Consider the following 18969-nt stretch of genomic DNA (forward strand, 5'->3'; position numbering starts at 1 on the left):
AATTTTTTTCTGCATCTAGCTCTGAAAAAATATTTGGGCTTCTAGCAGTGTGTGGGACTTGGTCTATTAGTCCATCTATACTGACCTCCATCAGGTTGCAAATTAAAAATAATTTTTTTCTGCATCTAGCTCTGAAAAAATATTTGGGCTTCTAGCAGTGTGTGGGACTTGTTCTATTAGTCCATCTATACTGACCTCCATCAGGTTGAAAATTGAATATAATTTTTTTCTGCATCTAGCTCTGAAAAAATATTTGGGCTTCTAGCAGTGTGTGGGACTTGGTCTATTAGTCCATCTATACTGACCTCCATCATGTTGCAAATATAATATAATTTTTTTCTGCATCTAACCCAGCCAGTAGTTTTGGCCTAATACCACAGTTTGGCCACTCAGCTCTGCTCGGTTCCCATCCATTGTTTTTTTGTGCAAACAACTCCAGAGTTGTGAATTAGTTAACCACCAAAATGAGTGGAAAAAGGCCTGCTGCTGGTGGAAAAGGTGAATAGGCGTGATGGGAAGGGGAAAAAAGTTTGTGTCCGTGGGGTAGGTGTTAAAGCAACAGTAACATCTGCAGAAGAAAGACCACCTTCCAGCCAAACTAAAATGTCTACTTCTTTTAGCGGACAATATGATAAGATCCCTTTCTTACGGCCACTCCAATCGCTACAAATTCCAGATGAGGCACAAAAACAGCCGGTGCTTCAACGGATATCAAGTGCTCCTTTAAGTGGGCTCTCCTCCACATCAACTTCAACATCAAAAATACTCCAGTCCTCAAAGTTGTCAACCCAATCGCACTTGCATCCTCACAGCTCCCAAATCTCCAGCGGCCCGTCTGAGTATGAGGTAGAACAGATGGTTGAGTCTGCAGAGCTGTTTGCTCATACTATAGCCTGGGAATCAGAGGTCGGCTCCAGGGCTTCTGTGAATCCAGACGAGGAAATGATCTGCACTGATGCCCAGAATCTTTATGAGTCGGATCCAGGACCAGACGCTGAAGGTTCTGACCATAATGTAGACCCTCATTCCCAAGCTGTAACTCCTGTTGGTGGAGACAATGAGGAAGACGATGATGAGACTCAAATACCTGATTGGAGCGACAACTTTAGTTTTTTGTCAGGGCAGGAACAGGTTGGCTCTGAGGACGACGGGTGTGATAACGCACAGGGTGATGATGATGAGGTTGGAGATCCCACTTACTGTCAACCCACAGTCAGCCAAGAGATGAGGTCAGCAGAGGAGGTGGAGGAGAATGCTAGTGACGATGACGTCAGGTTGCGCCTTCCTGGACAGAGACGTAGTACTGGAAGCACGTCAACAACTGCATCCTCAAACACAACTCTGCCTCTCACCACAAGTCGTGGTGGCTCTTCAGGTCGCATGGGTGCTAAGCCTTGCATAGCCTGGGCATTTTTTCAGATTGATAAAGATGACCCAACTCATGTTATCTGTAACATTTGTCAGCAAAAGCTAAGTAGAGGTCAAAAAATACATAGTTTGAGTACTTCATGCATGAACCGGCACATGGACATGAAGCATAAGTTGCAGTGGGAAGCTCACTGTGCTACAATGCGGCCTAGCCGGCCGGGCCAACCACCGTCTGCCATATCTTGTGCATCTGTGGCCTCTTCATCCTCTGTGACTAGGGGGACAGCAATCACACCTGTTTTGGGACGCAGACCTGACACCTCTTTATCTGCAACAGCCAGCGTGATTGGCAGGTCATCATTTTCTTTGGAGGTTGTAACACCAGCTGGTGTTGAGCGCTGTCCGACATCGATAGCACCACCTTTGGATCAAGGCAACCTAACATGTCCGCCTGCATCTTCCTCACAGACCGGCAGTTTGCCGGGGACCCCCTTATCAACCCCATCTAAGCACAATAGCCAGCCCTCGGTCCCTCAGATGTGGACAAGTAAAAAACCATTTCCTCCTAGCCATGAGAAAGCTAAGAGGTTGAATTTCACCATCTGCAAGCTCTTGGCTACAGAAATGCTGCCTTTCTGCCTGGTGGACACAGAGGATTTTCGAGACCTTATGTCCGTCGCAGTGCCCCAGTACCAGATGCCCAGTCGGCACTACTTCTCAAAGAAAGGTGTGCCTGCGCTCCACCAGCATGTCACACAGAACATCACCGCTTCTTTGAGAAACTCTGTGTGTGACAGGGTGCATTTCACCACAGACACTTGGATGAGTAGGCATGGACAGGGGCGTTACATGTCGCTGACTGGGCACTGCGTAACTATGATGACAGCAGGACAAGGGGCTGCTGTCCAAGTCTTGCCGTCCCCACGAGTTGTGCGTCAATCCTCTTTATCTCAAAGTTCCTCCACTGCTTCTGCCTCCTCAGCCTCCTCTCGGTCCTCCACCTGCACCCAAAGCCAGTCTGTTCATGCCACAAGCTTTTTAACTGCGCAGAAGTGTTCCTGCACACCTCCTTACTATGCTGGCAGTAGGGTTCAACGTCATCAGGCGGTTTTTACTTTGAAATGTCTGGGAAATGTGAGTCACACAGCTGAGGAGTTGTGGTCAGCTCTGGAGAACCAATTTCATGAATGGTTGTCTCCACTGGACCTGAAACCAGGGAAGGCCGTGTGCGACAATGCTGCAAACCTGGGTGCGTCCCTTCGCCGGGGCAATGTCACACACGTGCCTTGTATGGCTCACGTGTTGAACCTGGTTGTCCAGCAATTTTTAGCCCACTATCCCGGACTAGATGGCCTTCTGCAGAGGGCATGGTCGCTGTGTGCTCACTTCCGCCATTCGCATCCTGCAGCTCAGCGACTTACATCTCTACAGAAGTCGTTGGGCCTGCCACTTCACCGGCTAAAATGCGATGTGCCTACCCGGTGGAATTCAACTCTGCACATGTTGCAGCGACTGTGGCAGCACCGACAAGCCCTGGTGCAATACGTTCTGACGTATAGCCTGGGCCAACGAGATCCAGAGGTGGGGCAAATCACGCTGGAGGAGTGGTCTCAGATCAGGGACCTATGCACCCTTCTGCACAGTTTTGAAATGGCGACGAAGATGTTTAGTGCTGACGATGCCATTATCAGCATGACTATTCCGGTGATTTACATGCTGGAGCACGTGCACATGTTAAACAGAATTCGGAGTCAGGTGGTGGCACAAGAGGAGGTGGAGGAAGTAGAAGAGGAGGAGTTGTATGCGGAAGGGCTAACATCTGCAAGGTCCAGACGGTCGGCAGCACCAAGGCGGCAGGCATGTGAGGGTGGGGGAGATGGTTTTACCAGGGTGCATGGTAGCAGCCAAACTAGTGAGGCAGGTGCAGGAGCTCAGTAACAAGTGGAGGACGAACTGATGAAAGACTCATCAGATGAGGGAGACCTTGATCACATTTCTGTTGTGCGAGGTTGGGGGGAGAGGACAGAGGAAGGAAGCATGATTGTTACCTCGCCACCAACACAACAGGGACTTGGTGCTCCTGGATGCGCAAGACACATGAGTGCCTTCTTGCTGCACTACCTGCAACATGACCCTCAAATTGTGAGAATTAGAAATAATCCTGACTACTGGGTTGCCACACTGTTAGATCCCCGGTACAAAAGTAAATTTGCAGAAATTATTCCTGCCATAGAAAGGGATGCACGCATGCAGGAGTATCAGCAGAGACTGTTGCAGAATCTTACATGTGCTTTTCCACAAAACACCAGTGGTGCACGTAGTGAATCTCACAGTTTCAACTTGCCAACCGTGGGACCGTCGAGTGTTCAGCACTCAAACCGTAACAGAAACACAGTATCTGCTGGTAACATCAATTTTGCGGAATCATTTCACCACTTTTTTAGCCCATTCTTTGCAAGGCCATAGGAGACAAGAAGTCTGACACATAGTCAACGCCTAGAGACGATGGTACAGGAGTATCTCCAAGTAAACATTGAAGCCATGACTGTGTCACTGGACCCTTGCCCTTTTTGGGCTTCCAATCTGGATAAATGGCCGGAGCTAGCCACTTACGCCTTGGAGATCTTGTCATGCCCCGCAGCCAGCGTTCTGTCTGAACGTGTGTTCAGCGCTGCTGGTGGTGTGCTGACAGATAAGCGCACGCGGCTCTCCACTGATAATGTAGACAGACTCACGTTCATAAACATGAACAAATCATGGATCCGAAACGACTTTTCTACCCCTGTGTCATCCTGGGGAGAGTAAAAGCTTGATGATTGGTTAAAATCACCTCACCAACCGTTTTAAGCTTTCAAATTACTAATCATGTTTATTTGTATCTTGGCTGGAAAATAATTTGGGCTTTGTAGCAGTGTGCAGTACTGATTCTATTAGGCCATCTATACTAAGCTCCACCAGATTTAAAATTACTAATCATGTTTGTCTGTATCTTGGCTGGAAAATAATTTGGGCTTTGTAGCAGTGTGCAGTACTGATTCTATTAGGCCATCTATACTAAGCTCCACCAGATTTAAAATTACTAATCATGTTTATCTGTATCTTGGCTGGAAAATAATTTGGGCTTTGTAGCAGTGTGCAGTACTGATTCTATTAGGCCATCTATACTAAGCTCCACCAGATTTAAAATTACTAATCATGTTTATCTGCATCTTGGCTGGAAAATAATTTGGGCTTTGTAGCAGTGTGCAGCACTGATTCTATTAGACCATCTATACTAAGCTCCACCTGATTTAAAATTACTAATCATGTTTATCTGTATCTTGGCTGGAAAATAATTTGGGCTTTGTAGCAGTGTGCAGTACTGATTCTATTAGGCCATCTATACTAAGCTCCACCAGATTTAAAATTAATAATCATGTTTATCTGTATCTTGGCTGGAAAATAATTTGGGCTTTGTAGCAGTGTGCAGTACTGATTCTATTAGGCCATCTATACTAAGCTCCACCAGATTTAAAATTAATAATAATTTCTAGCTGCATCTAGCCCGGAAAATAATTTTGGGGCTCCGAGATGCGCAAGACACATAAGTGCCTTCTTGCTGCACTACCTGCAACATGACCCTCAGATTGTCAGAATTCGAAGTAATCCTGACTACTGGGTTGCCACACTCTTACATCCCCCACACTCTTCGATCAACCTTTTCATTTTAATAAAGACCAAAAAAATGGTCATTTTTGAAATTATAAGCATTAGCAGGTTATTAGAAACTGAAATCAAACAGTTTTCAACGCAAAACTTTATTCTAGGTGATGTTACATTTGCACATAGGACCCCTTGTTCGAAAGGAGCTTCTGAACTCTCTCGTCCATTGAATTTGTCAGGTTTTGGATGGTTTCTGCTTCAATTGTTTTGCATGAGGACAGAATACCCTCCCAGAGCTGTTGCTTAGATGTGAACTGCCTCCCGCCATCATAGACACTCCTTTTGATGATGCTCCAGAGGTTCTGAATGGGGTAGAGGTCAGGGGAGCATGGGGGTCTCACCATAAGTTTGTCCCCTTTTATGCCCATATCAGCCAGGGATGCAGATGTGTTATGTGCAGCATGAGACGGTGCATTATCATGCATAAAAATGATCTTGCTGTGGAATACACGGTTCTTCTTCTTGAACCATGGCAGGAAGTGCTGTTTGAGAAACTCCACATACATTATGGAGTTCATCTTTACCCCTTCAGGGATCCTAAAGGGGCCGACAATCTCTCTCCCCATGATTCCAGCCCAAAACATTACTCCACCTCCTCCTTGTTGGCGCTGTAGCCATGTTTGCGTGGGATGTCCATCAACCAGCCATCCTCCACTCCATCCATCTGAACCATCGAGCGTTGCACGGCACTCATCCGTGAACAAAACAGTTTTGAAATCAGTCTTCATGTAATGTTTGGCCCACTGGAGCCATTTCTGCTTGCGTGAAGTGGATAGAGGAGGTCGACAGGATGGCGTACGCACATCTGCAAACCTCTGAAGGACCCTGCATCTTGTTGTTCGGGGGACGTTGGAGGCACCAGCAGCTTCAAAAACTTGTCTGCTGCTATGACAAGGCTTTTTTGCCGCTGCTCTTTTAACCTGATGTAATTGCCTGTAGGAAAGAGTCCTCAATTTGCCCTTATCAGCACGCACACGTGTGTACTGTGAATCAGCTACATACTTCTTGATTGCCAAGACACTTCATCCTGATCATCGCACAATGTTGATTGTAGTCATGCCTTGACCTAAACACTCCACAATTTGTTGCTTCTCAGCAGCCGACACATCCTTTTTCTTTCCCATTTTGGCAGAAAATGTAGGCTGCTTAATAATGTGGGACAGCCTTCTTAAGTAGTCTTGCCTTTCATTGGACACACCTGCCAAACTAATTAGCACAGGTGTCTGCAATTGCTTACAGTGATATAAAGAGCCCTGACACACATCACCATCACTGAGTTTAACTGACAAACAAACAAATTCTTCCCTTATCACTCCTAAACACTTTTTGCATAATAATTTGGAACACAGTGTACATGTGCTTTTCCACAAAACACCAGTGGTTCACGTAGTGAATCTTACAGTTCTAACTTGCCAACCGTGGTCTGTATGGAGTTGTTCAATTAAGGGCCCAAAATTAAGATAACATAGACGGGAGAGGTCTCTATGAATAGGAATTCCTAAGTATTTGATACCCTGTGAGGGCCAGGCAAAGGGAAAGTTGGACTGGATGGAATCCAGTATGGATTTGGGGAGGGAGACATCGAGGGCCTCAGACTTCGCTGCATTGATTTTAAAATTTGACCATGTAACAAAGTGATCTATTTCAGCCATAACAGCAGGGATGGATATATGTGATTGAGTGATATATACTAGGACATCATCAGCAAATAGAGAGCACTTGTACTTGGTGCCTCCCACCTCAATCCACCTAATATTGGGGTTATGGCGAATTGATGAGAGCAGGTGCTCCGTCACTAGGATGTATAAGAGAGGGGACAGAGGACATCCCTGCCTTGTCCCATTGATGATTATGAAAGGTGATGAAAATGTTCTGACGCGCCCCCTGGGCCTTGGGACACCCGGAGCCGGACCCTTTTGGTGGATGCTGGTGGTTGTAGTCTCCGTGTGCCAGCGACCCGGTTTCGTGGCGCAGGGCGGTCAAACCAGTGGCGGAACTATTTATGTGGTTGTGATGTTTAAATGTCCGACTACGCCACCCGTGGATTGCGGTCAGAGTGAACCGCCGCTGCAGGGCAGACCGCTGAGGCTGGTGTTGTGGGTGCAGCAGAGCGTAGCATAACTCCAAACGGGAGGAGTATAGCCTCAGGGCAGTGTATGCGGAGGATGGGGGTGATGGTGCAGGCCAGCAGCAGTAACGACACGGAGTCAGTGATGCAGTCCAGGGCCTTTACTCACAGTTCTTATTATCCAGACCACTTCTGCAGGTAATGGCTGCCCATGTCATAATGTGCTCACCAGGTGAGGGGCTCAGACAACTCCCAGATAACTTTGGAGCGCTTCACAGGACCCCCTTTGTGTGTCCTTTGTCTGGCCTTTCTTACCAACCCTTCTGTCCGGCTGCCTCGGGCCTCCTCTTGGTAAACTTGGCGCCAGTTTCCCTGACCCTATGTGGTGCCTTCCTAGCAGGTGTAGCGAGGGGCTGCGCCACATAAAATGTCACAGCCTCCGGTTTCTAGCTGAGGGTCGTTTCCCGCCTCCACTAGTTTCGGGGACCGGTCTCCCCCTTTGGCCTGACCCCTCCACGCAGGTGGCGACTCGCCCGTCCGCACCCCTGGGATCCCTTCGTTCCTCGTTCCTGGAGCCTTCTCCACTCCTCTTCCTTCCTTCTCCCTCTTCCAGGCCTGGGCCTCTGTTACTAGGCCCGCCTCTGGAGCAGAGCTCATGCAGAGCCCCTGCTCCCTGTCACTTCTGCTCAGACTTCTCTGCACTGAACTAAGATGGTGCCCACCTTTTATACTCCCTTCTCAATGCACCCAGAAACTGCTTCCTCCCTGCTCCTGCACTACATGGTTCCCCTTCCTCAGTGTTCCCTCCCCCCATTCCAGCCAGGGACAGGGACTGTCGTGCCCATCTCAGGGGCATATTGGTCGCCCTGCCCCACGGCAATGTGGTGTAATGCATGCAGGTGTCGGGTCCTGATCCACACTCCATCCTTACCTGAGAGTGAGATATCACACCTCTGGGTGAGGTGCAATACCTCTGTAGCAACCGAGCCCTCAGGGTGCTACAGTTCCATTTATCTTCAGCCTAGGTGACGTATTGCGATACAGGGCCGTGATTTTGGCTATAAAAGGGTCCCCTAGACCCCTACCCCAAGCTTTTTAAGAGAATAATATATGGCGTGCCAGGAGACTCTATGGAATGCTTTCTCAGCATCCAACGAGAGTATCTTATTACACATTTTTAACTGCATTAAGCCCAGGAAATACTTTGTGCCTAGTAGCAGTGTCTGCTAGTCAGCGGATTATCCCGGCTGTTAAGCAAGCTACACCACCTGTAGTTTGGACACTTAATTTTTTCAAAGGAAATGCTTCGGGACCACGGGATACTCAGTGAAGAGCATCAGGAGGCACCCCAAGGCATAGGGGCTGGGACTGGCGGTAGGATGCCTTGCGGTGGACAGCCGAGCTCGATCGTTATAAAAGCTTTTTAACTGCAGCAGCTTTAGTGGACGCTACTGGAGCTGGAATTATGCGGCTGCTGGCATGAGACTTGCCCTCCAATAGATCCTTGTAAAAGGATTTAAAGTGTATTCATTCAAATTAGAGAGACAATTTAAATTAAAAAGCTTAGAGCTGCCTCCACCACAGGGGGGCTCGCTCGACCCACCAGCGGACAGGCACCAGTATTGGGAGAGGGGGGCTGGCCGTCAGGGTCCACCGCGGCTCTGGCACAAACCCGGCGACACGGAGGTGGCACGGGCAGGAACGGACTGATCGTGTCGGCTTCTCACTTTTTAGATTTTGGAAGGGCATGACATGCCTATATCTGTGTCTCCCCCTCCTTTTACTCCTCCACCTCTTTTCTTTTCGCATGACTATATGTACTTGTCAATTTTCCATGTGTTAGTTTTGTCTTCTGAGCAGTTTGTCAGCTTTTGGACACCTTTGAAGGTGTTTTCTATGTGTTTCTATGTGTTTTTGTTTGTCTGCCATTGGTTTTAATGGTGTTCGAAGGTGTTCGACAAACAGTTCGACGAACAGTTCGGTGAACACACAGGTGTTCGACGAACCGAACCGAACTCGAACACTACGGGGGTGGCTCAACACTATCTACAAGTGTCACCAACCAGTAATGACTGTCACCCAACATTTTGACAACGCGAGGGTCACTGTTAAGGCAGCGTAACATAAAGTCAGCCATGCGTGCCAGACTGGTAACGGGCAAGATTTCCGTGTCCTCACCAAGATGACGACTGACCTTGCTCTCCTCCTCCTCCTCCTCTTCCTCCTCCCCCCTGTCCTCAGGCCACCCACGCTGAACCGACGGTATGACATTGTACAGGTACTACCGTCTACAATGCATGATAGCAGCTCCTGTTCTTCCTCCTTCTCCTCCTCTCCCTTATTGTCCCCCAATGCACGTTGGGATGAGATGAGGCTGGGCTGTGTGTAATCGCCCGCTACGGCTTCTTGATCCATCTCATCATACTCTGGCTGCAATGCCTCCTCTTTAATTCTCTGCAGAGAGCGTTGCAAAAGACAGACAAGTGGGATGCTGACACTAATGATGGCGTCATCACCACTCACCATCTTGGTGGCCTCCTCAAAGTTTGTCAGGATGGTACATATGTCAGACATCCAGGTCCACTCCTGAGGTCTTATGTGTGGAGTCTGACCTGAATATCGACGGCCTTGTTGCAGCTGGTACTCCACAACTGCTCTCTTCTGCTCACAAATCCTTTGTAACATGTGGAGGGTAGAGTTCCAACGTGTGGGGACATCACACACCAGTCGGTGTGCCGGAAGCTGCAAACGCTGCTGCAACACAGCAAGGGCGGCGGAAGCTGTAGCCGACTTGCGAAAATGAGCTGACAGGCGGCGTACTTTCACGAGCAGATCTGGCAACTTGGGGTACAGTTTAAGAAACCACTGAACCACGAGGTTAAGCACATGAGCAAGGCATGGTACGTGTGTGATCTCAACTCGCCTCAGAGCCGCCACCAGGTTACGGCCATTGTCACACATGACCATGCCGGGATGTAGGTTCAGCGGTCTCAGCCACAGATCTGCCTGCTCTTTCACAGCTGTCCACAACTCACAAGCAGTGTGAGGTTTATCACCTAAGCTTATGAGTTTCAGCACAGCCTGTTGCCGCTTGGCGGAGGCAGTACTGCAATGCTTCCAGTTTGTAACTGATGTGGTGATATCTGAGATGGAGGCTGAACATGAGGAGGAGGAGGAGGATGCGCAGAAGCTGTACACTGTGGGGGCAACTCTGACTGACATAGGGCCCGCAATCCTCGGTGTGGGGAGGATGTGTTCCGTCCCAAGGTCCGACTGGGTCCCGGCTTCCACTATGTTTACACAGTGTGCCGTCAGAGAGATGTACCGTCCCTGGCCACAAGCACTTGTCCACGTGTCCGTTGTCAGGTGGACTCTCCCAGTAACTGCGTTGTTGAGGGCACGGCAGATGCTTTGGGACACGTGCTTGTGTAGTGCGAGGATGGCACACCGGGCAAAATAGTATCGGCTGGGGACCGAGTACCGAGGGACGGCCACCGCCATAAGATTGCGGAAGGATTCCGTCTCCACCAGCCTAAAAGGCAGCATTTCCAATGCAAGCAGTCGTGAAATGTGCGAATTTAGGACTGTGGCCTGTGGGGCGTTAGCTGCGAATTTCCGCTTTCGTTCAAAAGTCTGGGATATGGACAATTGAACGCTGCGTTGGGACGTGGACGTGGACGTTGATGCTGTTTCTTGAGAGGGGGCATCTTTACATGCAGTATGGACAGGGGATTGCCTTGCACACACAACAGGGGGTTCTATTGCACGCACAACAGTGGAAGAAGCAGTGGTGACACCCGCTGACACTAGTCGTGGACCCTGGGTTTCGCCCAACAAAGTCGGGTGCTTTGCTGCCATGTGCCTGATCATCCTGGTGGTGGTCAGGCTGGTAGTTTTGTCACCCCTGCTGATGCTGTCATGGCAGGTGGAACATATGGCCTTTTTGGGGTTATCAGCAGAGTCTTTAAAAAAATTCAAGACTCTGGAAGACCTACCGCTTGTACTGGCAACGTCCCTCGTGTTGGTTTTACGGGGAACGGTTGCCTGCCTTCTGTCTGCGGCCACCACACTGCTTCTTCCTGCCTGTTGGGGTACTATGCCTCCCTCCCCCTGTGTGCTGTTGGCCTCACTCTGCATGTCCTCCTTCCACGTTGGGTCAGTTACTAGATCATCCACCACCTCATCCTCTTCCACTTGCACACCACGATCCTCCTCCTCACTTCCTGGCAATTGTGTCTCGTCATCGTCCACCTCTTGTGACAGATTGCCAACGTCGACTTCTTGTGGCCGTGGCTGTTCAAATATTTGGGCATCGCAACACTCTTCTACCACTTCAAGCGTATCAGGCGAGGGGCCCAAATATGGAAATGGACCAGTGAACAGCTCTTCAGAGTGTCCAAGTGTGGGATTACTTGCTGTCTGACGACACTCGGCATGGTGGGAGGAAGGAGCATCAGGGTGAGGAGGAGTATGCGGTCGAGACTCAAGGCTACTAAGAGTTGACCGTGTGGAAGACCGACCGGAGGTGGTGGTGCCCAGGTAACTGGAAGTATTATCTGCTATCCAATTAATAACCTGTTCACACTGATCAGTTCTCAATACTGGTGTTGTTCTGTGCTTCCCTAGTAATTCGGTCAAGAAGTGGGAGCGAGAAGATGTGGCTGTTGGTTGTGGCACATTTTCACCTTGGCCACGGCCCCGTCCTCTGCACGAACCATCACCAGTTGAACGTCCACTTCCACGTCCCTTGCCACGCGCCTTGCCCATTGTAAATGAAGTACAATAGCTTACACTTGCACTATCAATGGAAAAAGGGTAATAAAGAGTAGATTAGAACCGTGGAAGAGGAAAACCACAGTTATTGTTTACTGGGGTATACCACACTTTTTTAAATAGAGATATTTGCGGCTGAACAGTGAGCGACACACTCAAACTGCTTTTTTTTAAGATACCAAAGGCCCAAAACTGGATAGTACAGCGATTTGACCCGTGGAACTTCGAAACCACACTGGGATGTCTGGCCTACACAAGACTATTTTCAACAGATATATTTTTGTGTCACAGCAGTCAGGAGACACTACTGTTTTTCTTTACGGAAAAAACTACCAAAAGCTGAATAATAGAGATTTTTTACCGTGGGATGGCAAAACCACAGTTATTGTTTACTGGGGTATACCACACTTTTTTAAATAGAGATATTTGCAGCTGAACAGTGAGCGACAAACTCAAACTGCTTTTTTTTTAGATACCAAAGGCCCAAAACTGGATAGTACAGCGATTTGACCCGTGGAACTGCGAAACCACACTGGGATGTCGGGCCTACACAAGACTATTTTCAACAGATATATTTTTGTGTCACAACAGTCAGGAGACACTACTGTTTTTCTTTACGGAAAAAACTACCAAAAGCTGAATAATAGAGATTTTTTACCGTGGGATGGCAAAACCACAGTTATTGTTTACTGGGGTATACCACACTTTTTTAAATAGAGATATTTGCGGCTGAACAGTGAGCGACACACTCAAACTGCTTTTTTTTTACATACCAAAGGCCCAAAACTGGATAGTACAGCGATTTGACCCGTGGAACTGCGAAACCACACTGGGATGTCGGGCCTACACAAGACTATTTTCAACAGATATATTTTTGTGTCACAACAGTCAGGAGACACTACTGTTTTTCTTTACGGAAAAAACTACCAAAAGCTGAATAATAGAGATTTTTTACCGTTTGATGGCAAAACCACAGATATTGTTTACTGGGGTATACCACACTTTTTTAAATAGAGATATTTGCGGCTGAACAGTGAGCGACACACTCAAACTGCTTTTTTTTAGATACCAAAGGCCCAAAACTGGATAGTACAGCGATTTGACCCATGGAACTGCGAAACCACTCTGGGATGTCGGGCCTACACAAGACTATTTTCAACAGATATATTTTTGTGTCACAACAGTCAGGAGACACTACTGTTTTTCTTTTCGGAAAAAACTACCAAAAGCTGAATAATAGAGATTTTTTACCATGGGATGGCAAAACCACAGTTATTGTTTACTGGGGTATACCACACTTTTTTAAATAGAGATATTTGCGGCTGAACAGTGAGCGACACACTCAAACTGTTTTTTTTTTTTCAGATACAAATGGCCCAAAATGGATAATACAGAGCTTTCAACCGTGGAAGTGCAAAACAACACTTCTGTTTCTCTAGCCTACACCAGACTATTTTCAACAGTTATATTTGTGTCTGAAAAATCAGAGACACGCTTTTTTTTGGGGGGGGGGGGGGACACCAAAAGGTTAATAAGACGGGTATTTGTACAGTGTGAAGGAGGAAAAAAAAAGGAGGATTTAGATGAAAAAAAAGGATTTTTCCTGGCCCCCGACACCTGGTGCTAAGTCCAGCAATTTCAGCAACAGGAGCACACAGGACTGTAATGCAGCGTTTGCTGGTATAAACACTGTGCCTGCCTGGTATCTGGGATGGATATTAGTCCTGAAAAGGACTGTTTGTTTGTTCTGGCAGCCTTTACAGACCCTACACTAACTATTTCGCAGTTTATATCTCTCCCTAAATTAGCAGCGCTGTCCCTACACTGTCTAATCCGGAGCGACTGTGTCCAACATGGCGGCGCCCCGTTTTAAATACTTAAGGAGACGCTGTGCGGCCAGCCAATCACTGTAATGCCCACAACCAACATGGCTGCAGCATTACAGTGACTGGCTGGCAATCCCTGCATGTTCATTGGCTCTGTAAAGAGCGCCAAACATGCAGGGCGGAGACCCGAGCTCCTGCCCGAGTAACCCGGAAATGCTCGGTGCTCGCCGAACATCCCGAGTAGCGTGATGCTCGGGCGAGTACCGAGCAGTGTCGAGTATTATTACCTCATTTAGTGGATATTTTCACAAAAAAGTGAAATTTTCAAAAATTCAGAAAATTGGAACGCTCACTGACATTTCCCCTATCTGAAAGTGTGATAAACGCCGGATAAATGACAGTCCAAAAAAAATTTTTTTCAACTGTTTCAATTTTACCCCCGTGGAATATATATTCTACCCACAAACATTTGGAACTCTCCTGGGGTACCCTCACACGTATTATTCCCTCATTTAGCGGATATTTTCACAAAAAAGTGAAATTTTCAAAAATTCTGAATATTGGCAGAAAACGACTAAATATCAAGGACTCATCGGGCGAATCGCTCTAGAACTGAAATCGGAATGCTTACTGACATTTCCCCTATCTGAAAGTCTGATAAACGCCGGAAAAAATGACTAAGTCCAAAAAAAAAAAAATTTTACAAATTTTTTCAATTTTTCAGCCGTGGGATATATATTCTACCCACACACATTTGGAACTCTCCTGGGGTACCCTCACATATGTTATTATCACATTTAGTGGATATTTTCACAAAAAAGTGAAATTTTTAAAAATTCAGAAAATTGGCTGAAAACGACAAAATATCAAGGACTCATCGGGCGAATCGCTCTGGAACTGAAATCGGAACACTCACTGATATTTCCCCTATCTGAAAGTCTGATAAACGTCGGAAAAATGACAGTCCAAAAAAAAATTTTTTTAAACTTTTTTAATTTTACCCCCGAGGGATATATATTCTACCCACAAACATTTGGAACTCTCCTAGGGTACCCTCACACATATTATTCCCTCAATTAGTGGATATTTTCACAAAAAAGTGAAATTTTCAAAAATTCAGAATATTGGCAGAAAACGACTAAATATCAAGGACTCATTGGGCGAATCGCTCTGGAACTGAAATCGGAATGCTTACTGACATTTCCCCTATCTGAAAGTCTGATAAACGCCGTAAAAATGACTAAGTCCAAAAAAAAAACATTTTTCAACTTTTTTCAATTTTACTCCCGTGGGATTCATATTCTACCCACACACATTTGGAACACTCCTGGGGTACACATATTATTCCCTCATTTAGTGGATATTTTCACAAAAAAGTGAAATTTTCATAAATTCAGAAAATTGGTTGAAAATGAATAAATATCAAGGACTCATCGGGCAAATCTCTCTGGAACTGAAATCGGAATGCTCACTGACATTTCCCCTATTTAAAAGTTTGATAAACGGCGAAAAAATGGCAAAGTCCAGAAAAATTTTTTTTTCAATTTTACCCCCGTGGGATATATATTCTACCCACACACATTTGGAACTCTCCTGGGGTACCCTCACACATATTATTCCCTCATTTAGTGGATATTTTCACAAAAAAGTGAAATTTTCATAAATTCAGAAAATTGGCTGAAAATGACTAAATATCAAGGACTTATCGGGCGAATCGCTCTGGAACTGAAATCGGAACACTCACTGACATTTCCCCTATCTGAAAGTCTGATAAACGCCGGAAAAATGACTAAGTCCCAAAAAAATTTTTTTCAACTTTTTTAAATTTTACCCCCGAGGGATATATATTCTACCCACAAACATTTGGAACTCTCCTGGGGTACCCTCACACACATTATTCCCTCATTTAGTGGATATTTTCACAAAAAAGTGACATTTTCAAAAATTCAGAATATTGGCAGAAAATGACTAAATATCAAGGACTCATCGGGCGAATCGCTCTATAACTGAAATCGGAACACTCACTGACATTTCCCCTACCTAAAACTCTGATAAACGCCGATAAAATGACTACGTCCAAAAAAAAAAATATTTCAACTTTTTCAATTTTACTCCCGTGGGATATATATTCTACCCACGCACATTTCAAACTCTCCTAGGGTACCCTCACACATATTATTCCCTCATTTAGCGGATATTTTCACTAAAAAGTGAAATTTTCAAAAATTCAGAAAATTGGCTGAAAACGACTAAATATCAAGGAATCATCGGGTGAATCGCTCTGGAACTGAGATCGGAATGCTCACTGACATTTCCACTATCTGAAAGTTTGATAAACGCCGGAAAAATGACTAAGTCCAAATAAAAAATTGTTTTCACTTTTTTCAATTTTACTCCTGTGGGATTTATATTCTACCCACACACATTTGGAACTCTCCTGGGTACTCTCACACATATTATTACCTCATGTAGTGGATATTTTCACAAAAAAGTGAAATTTCAAAAATTCAGAAAATTGGCTGAAAACTACTAAATATCAAGCACTCATTGGGCGAATCGCTCTGGTACTGAAATCGGAACACTCACTGACATTTCCCCTATCTGAAAGTCTGATAAACGCCGGAAAAATGACAGTCCAAAAAAAAAATTTTTTCAACTTTTTTCAATTTTACCCCCGTGGGATATATATTCTACCCACACACATTTGGAACTCTCCTGGGGAACCCTCACACATATTATTACCTCATTTAGTGGATATTTTCACAAAAAAGTGACATTTTCCAAAATTCAGAAAATTGGCTGAAAACGACTAAATATCAAGGAATCATCGGGCGAATCGCTCTGTAACTGAAATCGTAACGCTCACTGACATTTCCCCTATCTAAAATTCTGATAAACGCCGGAAAAATGACTAAGTCCAAAAAAAAAAATTGTTTCAACTTTTTTCAATTTTACCTCCGTGGGATATATATTCTTCCCACAAACATTTGGAACTCTCCTTGGGTACTCTCACACATATTATTACCTTATTTAGTGGATATTTTCACAAAAAAGTGAAATTTTCAAAAATTCAGAAAATTGGCTGAAAACGACTAAATATCAAGTACTTATCCGGCGAATTGCTCTGGAACTGAAATCGGAACACTCACTGACATTTCCCCTATCTGAAAGTCTGATAAATTCCGGAAAAATGACTAAGTCCCAAAAAAAAAAAAATTGTTTCAACTTTTTTCAATTTTACCCCCGTGGGATATATATTGTACCCACACACATTTGGAACTCTCCTGGGGAACCCTCACACATATTATTACCTCATTTAGTGGATATTTTCACAAAAAAGTGAAATTTTCAAAAATTCAGAAAATTGGCTGAAAATGACTAAATATCAAGGAATCATCGGGCGAATCGCTCTGGAACTGAAATCAGAACGCTCACTGACATTTCCCTTATCTGAAAGTCTGATAAACGCCGGAAAAATGACTAAGCCCAAAAAAAAATTTTTTTCAACTTTTTTCAATTTTACTCGCGTGGGATATATATTCTACCCACTCACATTTGGATCTCTCCTGGGGTACCCTCACACATATTATTACCTCATTTAGTGGATATTTTCACAAAAAGTGAAATTTTCAAAAATTCTGAAAATTGGCTGAAAACGACAAAATATCAAGAAGTCATCGGGCGAATCGCTCTTGTAACTGAAATCGGAATGCTCACTGACATTTTCCCTATCTAAAAGTCTGATAAACGCTGGAAAAATGACTAAGTCCCAAGAAAAATTTTTTTCAACTTTTTTCAATTTTACTCTCGAGGGATATATATTCTACCCACTCACATTTGAAGCTTTACTGGGGTACTCTCACACATATTATTCCCTTATTTAGTGGATATTTTCACAAAAAAGTGAAATTTTCAAAAATTCAGAAAATTGGCTGAAAACAAAGAAATATCAAGGACTCATTGGGCGAATCACTCTGGAACTGAAATCGGAACGCTCACTGACATTTACCCTATCTGAAAGTCTGATAAATGCTGGAAAAATGACTAAGTCCAAAAAAAAATTGTTTTCAACTTTTTTCAATTTTACCCCCGTGGGATACACAGTATATTCTACCCACACACATTTGGAACTCTCCTGGGGTACCCTCACACATATTATTACTAGTGTTGAGCGAACATGCTCGACACTGCTCGGTACTCGCCAAAGCATCATGCTACTCTGGATGTTCGGCGAACACCGAGCATTTCCTTGTTACTCGGGCGGGAGCTCGCGTCTCCGCCTTGCATGCTTGGCGCTCTTTACAGAGCCAATGAACATGCAGGGATTGCCAGCCAGTCACTGTAATGCTGCAGCCATGTTGGTTGTGGGCATTACAGTGATTGGCTGGCCGCACAGCATCACCTCGAATATTTAAAACGGGCGCGCCGCCATCTTAGACACAGTTGCTTCAGATTAGACAATGGCGGGACAGCGCTGCTGATTTAGGGAGAGATGTAAACTGCAAAATAGTTAGAGTAGGGTCTGTAAAGGCTGCCAGAACAAACAAACAGTCCTTTTCAGGACTAATATCCAACGCAGATACCAGGCAGGCAGGCTGTATAGGAGACACAGTGGTTATACCAGCAAACGCTGCATTACAGTCCTGTGTGCTCCTGTTGCTGAAATTGCTGGACTTAGCAGCAGGTGTCGCGGGCCAGGAAAATCTTTTTTTTTTCATCTAAATCCTCCTTTTTTTTCCTCCTTCACACTGCACAACCTTTTGATGTCCCCCCCCCAAAAAAAAAGCGTGTCTGTGATTTTTCAGACACAAATATACCTGTTGAAAATAGTCTGGTGTAGGCTAGAGAAACAGAAGTGTTGTTTTGCACTTCCACGTTCAAACCTCTGCATTATCCATTTTGGGCCATTTTTATCTAAAAAAAATACAGTTTGATTGTGTCGCTCACTGTTCAGCCGCAAATATCTCTATTTAAAAAAGTGTGGTATACCCCAGTAAACAATAACTGTGGTTTTGCCATCCCACGGTAAAAAATCTCTATTATTCAGCTTTTGGTATATTTTCCGTAAAGAAAAACAGTAGTGTCTTCTGACTGTTGTGACACAAAAATATATCTGTTGAAAATAGTCTTGTGTAGGCCCGACATCCCAGTGTGGTTTCGCAGTTCCACGGGTCAAATCGCTGTACTATCCAGTTTTGGGCCTTTGGTATCTAAAAAAAAAGCAGTTTGAGT

Source organism: Phyllobates terribilis, unplaced genomic scaffold (assembly GCF_046119375.1).
Source record: "Phyllobates terribilis strain yellow unplaced genomic scaffold, ASM4611937v1 Scaffold_8__6_contigs__length_399053987, whole genome shotgun sequence".
Lineage (NCBI taxonomy): Eukaryota > Metazoa > Chordata > Amphibia > Anura > Dendrobatidae > Phyllobates > Phyllobates terribilis.